Source organism: Tetrao urogallus (genome assembly GCF_951394365.1).
Source record: "Tetrao urogallus genome assembly, chromosome: 14".
Classification (NCBI taxonomy): domain Eukaryota; kingdom Metazoa; phylum Chordata; class Aves; order Galliformes; family Phasianidae; genus Tetrao; species Tetrao urogallus.
In genome coordinates, this window is record NC_136827.1 from 13,361,031 (window position 1) to 13,376,427 (window position 15,397).

Sequence of the window (15,397 nt, forward strand, 5' to 3'; positions counted from 1 at the left end):
ATCATTAAGAGTCTGAATTTAAATTGCAAACCATCATATTGTTTTGCTGATTGTAATGTTTTAGATACAGATTGATTCCTATGAGTTTTTGTCACTAGAATCACCTCCCCAGCTCTTGGTTACCCTTCTCCAAGAAGATGACCATCTTCTCATCTTACAAGTAAGATAATGATGCAAAAAAAGTTATGACTTGCACACATCATTACACAGGCGGAGTGCCTACTGTCATTAAAAGCATGACAACAGAAGCACAGCTCTGCTCTACTTTGCATGGCGCAACCCTTTATGTATGTGAGTTCAGTGACAAATAGTGAAAATTACTTTGCAATATTTCAGTACCCAGTTATAGAGTCACAACTGAGAGATTCAGTGCCAAATAATGGCATTACTGATCTAAAAGGAGGGATTCTCGCTAGTGGAAAGCCAGCTGCTCAAATTACCAAATTACATCTTTTTGGTCCTTTCTACTATATCCTCTTCTCTTTGTGCCCATTTTTTGTGCTGCTTTTCTTTCAGTCAGCATCTTATTTTTCATCTATTCATTGTCATTTTCTATACTTTTCTCTAGCAGCAGAAACATATTTACTTGCAAGCTGATCCCATCTGTGTGGCTGTGTTGTAAAGCTTCCCCCTGCAGTGGCACTGCATGTCTGGTTCAGTTTCATATGACAGGAAGTTGCAATGTACAGAATTGCCAAGATTTCAGGCTGCTTATCAAACAGATTTGCATTTAGGCATGGTTTTAGGGGGGGGAAAAAGAGGGTATGCAGTTTTTCTTGTGTAAAAACAAACAAACTGCAACAACGCTACAATATTTTGACTCTTGATAGTTCATTGGTATGGGAGGTTTCTGAACTTTTAACTCAGTTTGACCTTGCATGCTTGCATCGTTTCCTGCTCATGAACCAGAATATATGGGCGATTGTACCTCAAATATGCACTAAGCTGTCCCTACTGTAATCTCATACCTTGCAAATTTAGTAGGATCAGGACTCAAAGGAGATAACTAAAGAAACCTTTGTCCTGGAGGAAATTGCTGTGAATTAAAAAGTGATGGGTTTTCTCTTAATAAAAATTGAACTAATGCTCCAGAGTGGCACTGTGAAGCTGTCAGCTTATAAAGGTGCTATCTTTGAGGAAATAAATATGTTAATCCAGCTGTCGTGCATAAATTATCATTTGGAGCCTGATCTATTTCCCATTGGAGTAGGATGGGCTCAATCTACTTAAGTTTCTCCATGCAGTTTCACGGCTTTCCACTATCTTCATCTGTTGTCTCACATTACTATGTGTGGGTAGAGTTGCCACATTCCACCCATGACACAACTGTTTCAGTGGCAAGTGAACTGATATGTGCATATGGTATATGCAGTCCCTACACAAACCGTATGCTTTTGGACTGCTATCTGTGCAATTAGGGGATGTTATGGAGGGTTCTTGAATGCAGAATCCATTTGCTCTTTTGTTAGAAGACTTTACAAACTTCATCTATCTTCACCATGACCTTACTTTTGATATTTAACAGAATGAGTGATGTATTGTTTTCTTTTTTGTAAATTAGTGACTAGTTTTAATTACTTTGAATAACAATAAAATGATTGCATAAGCTTTGATAATTTATTTCTATAGTTTTCTTGCATCAAACATTAGGCACAAATTATGTGGCAGAAAGTGACTTCATACAATAGTGCACTTAGTCAGAACCTTCTTTTTGCAACTTGCTGGACATCTCCTGTAGGTTCAGTTTTCCTCACTGCCACATGTTTTGCGTAGGAGATCATTATTTGTCTGAAGAGTTTTGGTTGAGTGCTGCCTCTAATGGGGGGGAAAAGATACTGAATTGGTGAAATACACTTTAGTCATGAGGTTATGAAAAACAGTAATAATTTCTTCATTGGTAGCTGCAAAAACTACAAAAAAGGTTAATAAATATAGGTAGCTGTGAAGTGTGGGTATCTGTATCTTTTTCCTTCATCTGAATTGACATGATACTTTCCTAAGGATACCAAATTTGCAGAGAGTGGGGGGGGAAAGGTGTTGTACTGGGTGAAATGTTTAAAATCACAGCTAGTGTAATTAAATATTAAAACTAAAAAGCCCCTTTTCATGGAGCTACCCACTGGATTGCTTCCCTGCTGCAGAGCTGAGTCCATTGGGACACCCATGGGTCCAGTTCACCTAAATGAATGTGGACATATATCGTACACATAGGCAAGATGGTCACCATAGGCTGCCTTTATGGTCAGTAGTGTTACAGTACCAATCGTTGGTGCTGGCATTGCTTTCAAAAGACTTCAAATCACACAGTGGAGTGGAAAGCATGAAACTGCATGGGATTTGTGCCAAAGTGCTGGGAGACCTCAGCAAGCTGAACAAACACTCAGTGCTCCCTCTTGCAAATGGGAGATGGTTGACTTAGTTTCCAGAGCCATACTTTCTAAAGGGCTGTACAACTGATCAATAAAAAAAATCAAAAGAATTACCTCCTTTTCAGGTGATTGCTGCAGGTGGCAGCAAGAAAATTTGTCCAATGTTTCAAGCTTATGATTGGCTTGGTTCATTACGGCTTTTCCACTCCTTCCAAAATATTAGGCACTTTGAATAAATGCCTTCAGTAAGAGCAAAGCGCCAGGTTGCATGAGCCACCAGTCTAACCTCTTCTTTTCATTGTGTCCAGAAAATCCACACATTGGAGCACAATGCAACAACCTGAAACAACTGCTCCGTTTCCAGAAGAGTGTCTTTCAATATAAAGCCTGCTCCTGAGCAACTGGCACACGCTCAGCGAGCACAACGTGAAGACAACTGGCAGCGTGAGTCACTTTGCATGTGATTGTTGAATGTGACAGATTGAGAATAGCAAGGAGTACAAGTTCATGCTATGCGAATGAAGTAAACCAGCAGCTAAGCATCGACTTGCTAGCTTAAACTACGGATAGGTGTGGGGTGCTGTGGAAGTGAAGTATCATCAAAGTTTTGGAAAAAAAATGATTTTGAAACCCGATTTTCTTATGTTGCCTATTTTTATTTCAGCACAGGCTGTCTCTTTCTTTTCGTAGTGGCAAATAGAAAGCAAGGGCGTATTTGTAGATCCTGAATTTCTAATAGCTTTTCACTTTTTCTCTGAGTAGCTTTGTCCTTTCTTCATGTTGATGCTGGGCTGGCCTTTATTCCAACTGCTCCAGCACACTGCCTGGGCAGAAACAGTTTCAAATAAATGAGGAGCAAGTGCCATTTTAGAAATGATTACTTTCAGAGCAAAGTCTAACAGGCTTGGGAAGAGCAGGGAAGTTACCAACGAAATCTGTGCTTCAACCAAACCCCATGTTTAGTCAAAATATTAAATCTGAGTAATTTATGAATTAAATTTAGCCACACTTGATTTTCAGACATGTCTTCTGGGAAAAGATAATATCTCTCCCAGTTTCTTGTTAATTAATGTTAAATGTGGTGTATCTGAGCACCTGGGTTGCTCAAGACAAACCTGTAATGTGTTCTACACTCGGTGCTTGAAGTGAGTTGTATAATGCTGTTATATAATAGCTTTTTAAAAAAAAAAAAGTGTGCTGGAGTGAGTAGTTCTAGAAGTGTTTTGTGGATGTTTCCTTTTTCTCCTGTGATACCTTACATGTAGCAATGGATTCTGTATGCACGATTCTGGTTACAACAGTTGGAACCAGATTTGTTTTCTCCTTTAATTGTTTTCCAGGACTTTTGGAGGATAATGGTTCCTGGGAGTCCTTTTGTTGCTCTGAATAGTGAGTGCCTAGAATGAATTCACTGGCCTCCACTTTATTTTGCAAATAATTATGGGTATTATGTTAGCACAAGAACGGTCCAGACCTTTGCTTCCTGATGTGCCAGGCACACTCTGTTTGCTCACCACAGCAACAGAAAAAGGTTAAGTGCATTCTTTGTATTTGTGAGCTCTGGGCCAAGTTACCCTTGTCAGCTCCAGGTGATTTATTTCTTCAGATCTGCGTTGCTGGTTTGACGGCGATGACCTGGTGGAGATGTGGGGAAGCTAAGTGATCTCCATGGTGATTTATTTATTTAAATGTGTATTTATTCAGAGCCTTTTGCAGTTGTTTGTCATAATGGCTGTTTATTTGTAACAGCAGCTGCCCTTCTGAAATACTCCATCAAGCCATGATGGACCATAGAGAACTACCTGATAAGGCTGTGTGCAGCTGCTGGCACTTTTCTCCATCTCAGTACCTCCGTGGCTCTGATATATGATGAAACTTCTCCAGCCTGAACACCTTCTGAGCTTCCTTTTAACCTTCTTACTTACTAAGCATCTTCTTACTCAGTCCTCAGTGATGCTCTGTTGTGAACATATTCACAAATTTTACAAAAATCTCAAACTCTTTCTCTGTAGTGTGCCTATTGCCAGCCCATTGGCAGTGTCTCTGCACAGACTCAAGCTGCTCTGCTGTGTTGAAGCAGGGGTAGGGAATCGCTGGTGAATGCCATATTTTTGCTGAGATGCAGCCCGAGGTTGCCTGGTGCCAGGGCCTGCAGGTCCTAGTGACTCGCCAGGACCCGTGCTGCTCTTTCAAATAATGGACAGCAGGTGGTAGCACATGTTCATTTCAATATCTATTTTTTAAAAGAATTACTCCTTCCAAAGCTTCATCTTATTTTATGAAAAGGGGTCTGGAGGAGGAAATCGAATGCCAGAGAGGATGTGCATTTAGCCTGCTCCAAGTCTTTCTTTTTCCCAAGAAAGCTGAAGCCACTCCCTTTACCTCTGACATTTCTAGAGTCACTTTTCCTCAGTGAGCTTTTCTGTTGAGTTAAAGAAAGAGCGAGTCTTGGCTTGAATCTATAACATCATGCAGGATAATTTTGCTGTGGAAGCATGCAAGTAGTGCTGAGTAAGCAGAAGACAGGCTGGGAAAAGCATTGAGCTCGAACAGGCTGTGCCTTCCTGCATGGGAAAGCTGAATTAACTTGGTTGAATCAGCTAGCAGTTCTGCTGAAATGAAAGAAGCTCTCCCAGCCCAAATGGACTACAAGCAGAAGGCTGCTGAGAGATGGGACAATAGCCAGGGTAGAGTTTCACACAGAAAGGCTCTGGTCACTTGGTTCACTCTACTCTCATGCAGGCGTGTAGAACATACAGGGCTGTGTTCCCCGCAAGCTGTAAATCAACAGACACAAAGTAAACTATTCTGAGCAAGTATTGCTGTAAGTTTTACTATAATAGGGTGCTTTGTATGGGGCTGGTGAGAACATCTGCATGAACATGGACTAAGATGCATGAGAGGTTTGAAAGCACTCAGCCCAGTGAATTGATATGTCAGTAGCACATTCATCCCATGACTTATTTAGTACAGACACTGTTTACTGCTCGCTTTGGAAATATTTCAGTTCCAATAAAGGTGTAAACTTTGTTTTATTTAATAACTAGACTTACATAATTGAAGTATTACGACAACCTGCTGTGGCCTGAGAAATACTGCTTCAATGAAATGTTCTTAAATGAAATTGAGTGACTTTGCCTCAGATTCCTCCTTTGACTGGATTTATAATTGCTTTCAGATTGTCCTTAAAGTGCCCACATCTGGGCAGCAACATCTACAGTTTGATTGCTCAGATAACAGCAAAGACCTTCCGTGGTCAGACATGGACCAGAGCACAGCTGAGCTGTGCCAAGAATCTTAGCCCACCTACATGGGATGTATTTTCAGAGGTAGCTGGTTGTGTCATGCATACTAAAAATCTATTATACGTTTATTTGCTGTTACAAGAGCAGAAATGCCAGAATTTTATGCTGTAGAAAACAGATGCTGTCACAACAATACATGATCCAGCTTGGCTCTGCATAATCAAACTGTCTAGGTTTCTTCAGAATTAAACCATAAGCCTGCTCTAATTAAATTGTTTTTGAGGTTTTATGTCTTCATGTGAACAAGCCAGAACTTTTCTTCTTCAGCAGTAGGCTGGGATCTTGTTCCCACCTTAAACGTAGAAGTAGTAATGATTCTGAGGAGAACTGACCCTACTTCCAAATGGTCTCAAAGGTTTGTTTTGTGTAGTTTAAATTAGTTCTTAATACACTGAGGTGACTGTGTCATCTCTTTTCCAATACAAGCCTGCCACAAACAGGTGCTTCATACAGTATTCAGCAATGTAGTGGAATAGCAGTTGAGCCAAACCCCAACTTTTCCAAAAGTGGGTATTAATTTTGTATCCCAGTCACATGACAAATCTTACTTAGTCAAATTTTAACAGCAGGGATAGTTTCTCACTGAGGTTGCGTGTTGCTAAGATGTTTTTATAAGAAAAGTTAGCTAGCTAGTAAACCATACAGTGAAAGGGATTTTGAGTGGAGGAGAGGGTGGGTGCTAGGATGACTACTGTGTAAGTAATGTAGCAACAGATGTGGGATACTACTGGTCAAGCTTAGCCAGACTCTGACTTATAATTACAACAAGCTGCTTCTGAAGGGTGGTTCTTGCCGAAAAGTCAGTTCTAGCAAGTGATATTCCCTTCAGGACAGGATGATAGGAAAGCTCTGCAAGCTGGAGTGTAGACTGAGTGTCCTGCCAGTAACCTTCGCTGCAGTGACGTGGGGGAACCACCCGTGGTGGGAGTGCAGATGGCTCGTGCTATGGGGGAGCTTCCCCTGACAGACTAATCCACTCCTTGCTTAACTTCAGTACAGCAGAACTATAACTGTAGGTGGAATCTGGATGTGCAGGACGGTGTCCAGCTCTGTAAACAGAAACAGGAGCAAAAATCTAATCCTCCCTTCTCCATCTTCTCATACTTGAGGCTGATGGCACCGAGGGCTGCACTAGAGTCTACTAAAGATATTCCTTGCCTTGTAGGGAGTCTCTTATAGCTTGCAACAGAAGCATTGAGTTGTGAATAAAGAGCAATGTGAAGCTGGGACATAAGCTGTATCCTTTAAGCAAAGTTGAATTGCTGAGAGGCAGGTCACAGAAATTCATTCAGGAACAGAGGTATTTCTGTCTCAATGTCCAGCTGAGCTCACATGTGTCTTCCTCTGATTTGGGAAGCTCAGCCATCAGAACTCCAGAGTGCTGGTTCACATAATGCTAAGTTTCACTGTGTCTGCTGACTGTCATCCAATGTTTTCTAGTAAGAGTGGCAAAGCATGCATATGTAGGAGTAAAGGGGTGCTTCAGTACATTTGGCAAAGCACAGGGTGCTTGTGTTACTGGTGGGTGAGCATTTCTGGGGCTCCTTCCTTGGCTGGCTTTGCAGAGCTAGATTTCAGCTGTGGCTGCCGTGGCTCCAGCTCTTTGCTGCAGGTTCAGTTACAGGCTATCAGCTAAGGCAGCAGATATTTTGCCTACGGTGTCCTGCTATTAGATATGGATGGAGGCTAAGGAGAACATTAGTAATTAGGCCAACTCCACCCTACATGGTAGAGATATGGTACCCGCCTGTGAGATCCCTGTGGAAAGCCCCTGTAAACCTGATAAGAATTCCCCAGCTGGCCTTTGATGTCTGTAGGTTTCAGCTGCAAAACATTTAACCTAAGGAAACAGTAGACCTGCCTGTTCCCAAATGGGTCTGAATGAGGGCAAGTTGAAAATATATTTGGAGCTTTTTACTATGGATTTCCCAAATTAGTCTGTTCCAGCAGAAGGAAGGGGGTTTTCCTCTCCATAGAGGATTCTGTCACCAGTTTTGCTACAGAGTCTGCACATCTTTTGTTTTGTTAGGAAAAATCTTCTCAGATGGAGACTTACCTGAAGAGATTCAGACCTTGCCTGTGTTTTTCTCATGGAACTAGCTTTCATGTAAGAGTTCACAGTGTTTCAGTGATGTTTGTGGAGGTCAGAATGGTTCAGGGGATTTTATGCTGTGCATTTTTGAAGTATACGTCCACAGAGGCTTCACAGCCGCTCATACAGCTATCTTGCTGCAATCTGTATCTTACCACTGTGAAAGTGAATGAAGAAAATCATAATATAACACAGCAGATGAAGTAACATTCTGGCACAACACCATGAATGAGTTGGAAGTGAAGGAGGAACATTGTGGGCTGCAGACGTCAGGAAGGAGTGGAGGTGATCAGCGTGCAGGGATGCGAAGGGGAGATCTGTTCCACACCTCAGAAGTAAGAAAGCCAAGATGGAAAACTACCCTTTCTGATGGATGTTTCAGGAAAAATGCCAGTTATCGCTGTAAACCAGACTGCAGCCCCAGTCCTGCTCTCTAAGTTTGAGGCGTGTATGTCCAAATCAAAGGATCTGGTTTGTACTTTGTTGCTCACCTTGCCCCTGTGAAGTATTTCAGTGCTTATGCAATGAGTGAGAGTAATTCCTTTTATCTAATTGAAAATGCCTGTGTATTTAAAATTAGATGCTGGAGTGCTTTGTGTGGTTATAAAGGCCTCCAGGAAAGAAAAAAAAAAATGTGATTTAATGGAATTATTTGTGTGCTTTTAAAAAAGAAACTCCTCCTTAGTGCTGGAATGACTGAATCCAAACGAGACTTATCAGCTCATCTCTCCAGGCCAGAGAAAAAGAGGCAGATAATGCAGGGTGAAAGGGCCTGTTTTAAGAAGACACAACTTCTTTGTGCATCAGTTCCCATACCTTGGTTAATGACGCAGTGTTGGTGCGTCACAGGGTGTGTTGGGTATATTACACTATATTATGCGGTGTGAATTTTTTCTTATTTGGCAGGAAATGTTTGACAGTCTTTCTAAGGGCTGTAGCTGCCTATAAAAGACCTTTGTTTTCCAACTGCTGTAGTGCTACGCACAGGAAAAGTGTTTCTCTGCATAATCAAGCAGTTAATAAAAAAGCATGTCTAGCTTTAGTTGTAACTGATTGCCAGTTATAAAAGAACTGCTTTTTGTGGCTATTCCCCCCAGAAAGATTAATGATTAAAAGAACTGCTTCATATTTGTAAATATACATAAAGATAAAAAGTTCTGTAAGATATGACCTAATGTTTGGATTTTAAAGCCAGGCTCTTCCCACTCCATAGCATCTAACTTATGCTGTTGCTCATGCAAGTGGCTGGATTCAAGTAGATGTTTTTCTTGCTACATCACAAGCAACATTCAAATCTCAGCCTATTGTAGTCAGAATGGATTGCTTGTCTCATCTGTAGCTTAGTAATATGCACAGAGTGGATATGAGAACATTGTGTGAAATTAAGAACCATTTTTGCCTGCTTTGTAACCAAAACATGGAACTCATCAGTAGCTTTCTGCATCAGCCCATATGCAGCCCAACCACTGCTTACAGGTAAGGAGACCTGAGCATCACTGGTTGTAAATGCACACAGAAAACAGGAGGAAAGCTGGGTGATCCCAGAAGCCAAAGGGAACTCTGAACAAAGACCCATGCTGAATGCCAGCTCGAAGGCATCATTTGTGTTGCCTTTGCTCATTTAAACCTGCTTCTAATCCATAGTTGCCCTTATAGCATCACTTTGATTGAAATATTGATTGGAATTGTGATATCTCTGCTACTGGTGGTCCTTGTGCACTTAACAGTATTAGAAAAGGCACTACAATGTGCTCTCTTTCTTTGGTACCATGCCCTGAAATAGCTGTAATGAGTTCATGGGACCATTCCTCACTTCCAGGTGTCTGTGGGAAAGTACCCTGGGTGCTTTACTGTGGGAGACAGCTGAGCAGCTGAAGCAGAGAAGGAGCAATTTAGAAAGAAATAGCACTGTGCTATTTGCACTGCTTGCATTTTAGAAATCAGGCTGAATGTGACTTTTGCAAAGTGTCAGGATAAGTGCTCAATGTGATGTTTTATGCACTATCCTGAGGATACTGTAATCTCATTTCCAATAAGCATCATCATAAGGAAGAAGGCTGTCACGCCCTGCGGTTTGGCCATACTCACAGCGGGGCACTGCAGAGCTTCCCATGGCTCAGATGCAACCAGCCACCACAAGGAGCATGACACACATCACTGCATTCTTCACAGTCCCCCAACTCACAAGAAATGGGAAGGGAAAGCAACTCTGTTATCACTGCAGCCTTTGTAGGGAAACCAGTGTCTCACATTACCCTATTGCAAGCATTTTCTGACTTAGTACTAATTCCTAAATCCCTATGTGCTTTCTGTCTCATTTAAAAATAAGATGATTGGGGAGCAAATACATACTGTTCTACCAACAGTCTTCCCTTGGGATCTTAATGAATATCTGGAAGTGCATGGATCTGTGTATGTGCCTGCTCATCTGCCACCTGTGGCATCGTCTTCTTGTGCACCCATCCTGTGCTGGAAGTGCTGTGGTGCCCTTCCCGTGGCATGGCAGCTCCTCCCTCCACGTCTGCCCTGACTGCACTCACAGGACTGTGACTTTGTGCCCTCAGATCCCATCTCGATTTTACTTTTGCTGCATTGCCACTTAACTGGCTGGCTCACGGTCATCCAGCAGAAAGACAAGGAGACTTAGGTTTAATCTGGGGGAAGAAAATGCCAACAAATGTTAGATGCTTTGAAATCACTATGATGTTGCATGCTATCCATCCTCCTGGCTCTCATCATTTATAAATGTAAAGCTTTCCAGAAAAGCACACTAGGATCCCGATGCGATCCTAGCTGTGAGTATTGGGCCTGAATTTGCTGCTTAAAAAAAAGCATACGTGCAGCAGCAGTAACCGTGAGCCTGAAATGAGCAGCCAGTGCTGCTGGCTGCTGCCCCCACCCTGCCCACGTTATGGGGAAAGCCGGCTGGGAACATGCGAGACCCCACTTGTCTGCATACAGAGCCCCGAAAGCGGGGAGAGCCGCGTGTTGCTGGGCTTTAAAGCCAGCGCTAAGGCAGGCAGAGCCCTGCATGGCCCCAGCAGTGCCACTAGAGGCTGCCAGGAAGCTTCTGTCGTGCGTGTGAGGCGCAGGTCCTGGCGCCGGGTCAGCAGTGGGAACGGGCGCCCGGTGGCACTGGAATGTCCCGGCTGGGAACTCCTGCACCGAGAGTACGCGGGGCCGGGCTGAGCCGTTCCGGGCATCCCCTGCACCTGGCTGCTCTGCCGCTTCTTGGGAGCCTTGCAGAGCAGTGTGAAAGCAGTGGGATCTCCCACGCGTCTGTTACATGCAAATCACCTGGTGCTCTCCTGCAGCCTCTATCAGAAGGTTACAAGAAAGGCTGAGCTCGTTATAGAAAGATTTAAACCCCATGCGTGGAGGAGTTTCTGGGGTAATCAGGGCATTTCTCTGCTGTAAGAATGCAGTTGGGTGCTGACCTTCGTGTTCCCTTATCCACACACACAGATCTCCCACCTGAGTGCCGACTGCTGTGTATGCGGGCTTACTTGGCTGCAGAGCTGCAAAGAGGGCCAAAAATATATGCCTTTCGGTGGAGTGCTACCCTGCAGCTAAGGCACAGACCAATGCCTTTCAACCCTTTTTGCCTTAGTAACCCTCAGCTTTTTTTTCTAGTGAAATACAGCCTGTTTTTACAAATTTTGCATAGTAGCCTGCAGAAGAGAATGCAGAGATTCACAGTCATGTCTTCTAGAGCACTTAGCAATAGTCTGTATAACCTTAATGACTCATGACCTGGTTGAACTTCACTAGAAAACATTACACTGCATGTTGGCAGCCCTCTAAACCCTTCCTGCTCTCCTCCCAGAAGAACTGACAAATTATCTCATAGAATTTTGCAATTCTTCTTCTCCATCGCAACTGAGGGCCCCAATGAGTGCAATTGGCAATACCTCTGGCTGGGGCTGACAGAAGGAGAGGCAGTGCTGTGCAAACCCTGCTGTATCTCACTGCAGTTCCCCCAGTGGAAATTGCAGAGATAGGTCAACGTTGTTTCATATCAGTAGGAGTTCCTGCAAAGGGCAGTTTTTTGTTGTGATAACGTCCATCAGTCATTTTAGCTTAATGATTGCTTTCCCAACGGGGAGGTGTAGGAGTTACCTCTCACCAACACATCCAAGGAGGGAGCACAGCACACAGATATCAGTGCCTGCCACGATCCTGCTGCAAAATAACCAGAAACACAGACAGAGACTTGAAGTTATTTCTTAAAATAAGTTTTATAGTGAATGATCATACATTTGCATAAGCTTGCAGCCTTCTGCTAATCATCTCATGATCCGTTTTGTGGCTCACAGTGCTGTAGAATTCAGCAATGCCACTGCTTGTGGAAGAGGCACTAAATGGTGGGTGCACAGAAAAGTAAACAGCACCTCCTTGAGAGCCATCAGTGATGGCCTTCCTTCTGCATCAGGCTGCATTTAAACCACTGAAGTGCAGGGTTCTCCAGCAACTGCCCATTTCTTATGGTTGTATTTGGATCTGCCCGTGGCAGTTAATTGAAAGCCTACCTCAATCATGGAGCTGGAGGTGAAAAATCAGCCTGGGATCATGAGACTAAAATCATGTTTTATAAAGGACAACTTTCTGCCTGGCAGTTGTCCTTGTACACTGCAGGAGCTGGAAGTGTGGAATTAATTCCCAGTGCAGCTGAGTTCTAATAATCCAAATAGATCAGGGACCCAGCAGTGTTCTGTTCCAGCCAAATCCCACAGAGCTGCTTCAAAGCAACCTGCCACTGATGCCTGCGATGCTTCTGTGTGCAGCCAGCACTGATGGTTCTCTGTCCCTGCAGCCTGGTGCCTCAGTGATGCGCTCAGTGATGCTTGGGTTTGTTGTTTATCAATGAAAATGGGTCATCAACTAATTCAGTTACTGTGAATAGCAGCTTGTATCTCATGCTGAGATAATGAGGAGTAGGGTGTAAAAGGAAACCAGAAAAATGAATTCTGTAGAGGAGCTTGCAATCACTCGTCATTTTTCCATGTATTTTGAAGGAGCTACATTCCCAAGAGAGCAAATTGTTCACGATCTGAAGGCTAATTTGCTGCTTACTGATGGTGTCTCCGTTTTCCTTCTTTCACCTGTCTTGCTCCTATAAGCAGAAGTCCAGAGCACACCTGTAAGTGGCACTTTCAGGTGTACAGATGTTGGATGGGCTCACAGGTGTCAGGAGCAAAGATCCTTGCCAGCTGAGCAGTGCTGAACAGGTTTGCTGATAGGTGGAAAAGGAAAGGGAAACAACAGGATTGTGGCACATGGGCTGGAGAAGGTCCTTGGTTGCACTTCAGTGCTAGATTTGCAGGTCCTCTGGTAGTCAGCATTATGTCATTGCTAAATAATCAGTGACAGACTTGAAAGATTTAATGTAAGGTAGAGCCTGGAGAACAGTGTACATACCTGCATGTATTTTGTTCCATTAATGGCTTTCTGCTTGGAAAACCATCATCATTCTCTTGCTCCTTAAAATGCAGCAACTTTTGCTCGGGCTGTCCAAAAAGTGACGCAGCCTGGTGGCTCACCCTGCTGTGTCTGCCATGAGCAGTTGCTATCTGACATTCAGGCAGTGATTGCATCCTGCAGAGCAGGCATTGCTTCTGCAGCAATGCTGTCATTGCTCAGAGAAAGGCTGTGGCAACAAGGAGGGCTGCAGGCAGTGTAGGGTTATCACAGTCATTTATTTCTAATAGACTGATCAGGGTGTGGTATTCAGGGCTGTGGGTGGAACCTGGATTTCTGGGTGTTTTCCTGATTTATGATTGGAAATACTTAAAAAGTGATTTCTGTTTTGCAGAAGAATAGCTATGTCATCTTCCTGTGAATAACGCGGGGTGTTCACATCTCCATGGCAATTGGAAGTGATAAAACAAACAGATGTTCTGCGGTTCTTCTACAAGGACAGTCCAGTGTTGGTTTGAGATTTAGTGCCCGTGGTGCACATATATCCCATTGCATTCGAATTTCTCAACCCAGCAAAGTCTGCTGTGGGTAGACTACAAATCCTGGGAGAAACCATCACAGGTCTGAAGAGAATTATAGCTGGAAAGATTCTATAGTTTTGTTTCAAAAGTATTGGAGGAGGCTGTTGGAATAAGGCATTCCAACCCTTTCTTTCCATCCACCTTAATCCCATTTTCAGCTCTGATTTCATAGGCTAATTCCTTTTCTCTTCCAGCGATAGAAGTGTCTGAAATTCCTCCTTTCTCTGCCTCGCTCACTCTCTATAGTAAAGCAGCCCCTTGAGGAAGAATGCACATACTGAATACCACCTCTGCCCAATGCAGATGTGTTATTTTCCTACATGTTTTTACAGACATGCACACACTCATACGCATTCCCACCCCACCATGTCAGGAAGTCATAGGAGACCACAGAAGTCAAATTAATTTGGGCCTTTTATTGAACAGATGTCAGAACACATTGGCTTTCCTGGTGCACCTTTCTTCCTGCTGCAATTCCAGTGGGGCTCAGGGCGGTATGGGGGAGTTTGGGGGCTGGAAAGCACTGCGTAGATTTCAGTTTGCATTGGCTATACTGTGAGTGGTGATGGAGAGGAGGGGAGTGTTGCTGTCTAAGCCAGTTTGTCCCTGTTGATGTTTCACTGTGCCATCTCTATGCTGCACGCAGGCTGGGCTTTGCTGCTCCCCGAGCAGAGGAAGCCCTGTGGGTGATGCAAGGAGCATCCATGGGCTGCAGCCAGAGCCTCACTGGTGCCTGCAGGCAACTGCTGACACTTGGGGTGTCTGTAGGTTTGGGGAGCTGTCAGAATGGCTCTCACAAATTGTAGGGAAGAGAGAGTTTTATCCTGGAAGAAACAATAGCGAGAGGTACTGCAAGCACATTCCCTACACTTTCTGTCTTTCCAGTACCCTTTAATTTCAGATGACTTGTTCCAAGTTGTTTTTGCTGAGATAATTATAAGGTATTGGGGTTTATCATCGTCCTGGATGACAACCGTACCAAGAAAAGCAATGAATAAGAGCCCCGTTAGCAATTACCGTTGGGCAGGTTTGTCCCTGAGCCCCCATCCCCGAGCCCAGCTGTCTGCAGTTGGCAGGCCGTCTTATTTAAAGGCTGCTCACGCACTCAAATATTTCTTTCTCTAGGAATTTGATGAAAGTGAACATAATTAATTTCCACGTTTCTAGTGAGCAGTTGAATTATTTTTGTGCTGCATTAGCTAATAAAGCACTCAAGATGGAAAGCGGTTTTCTTGGCACAGCAATAATATGTTGCTCTTAAAACATCAACGTTCATCCGAGGGCCACAAAAGATTTTGCAAAGGTGGGTGGGTGCAAGGGTTGGTATGTGTGAGCGCAGATATGTATGAGGGCCATCTGTCCGTGGCATGTCGGTCACAGCCTGCTGTCTGTGCTGCTGTCACAGCTGGGCTGAAAGCTGACTCTCACCAAGGAAATACGGTAACTCCCAGCCCTCTGCGTTCCTTAGAGCTGGTTTAAAGAGTCCGAAACCACTCACTCTGTTTTATTCTTCCCACTGCCCTCATAAAAGTGGACATTTCTTGAGTCTGCTTTCTGTTAAAAAAAAAAGCCATACAAGCAAACAAAGTCCTTCAGCTTCAGTTGGCTGGAGGTCTTCTTAGGGAGGTCTGG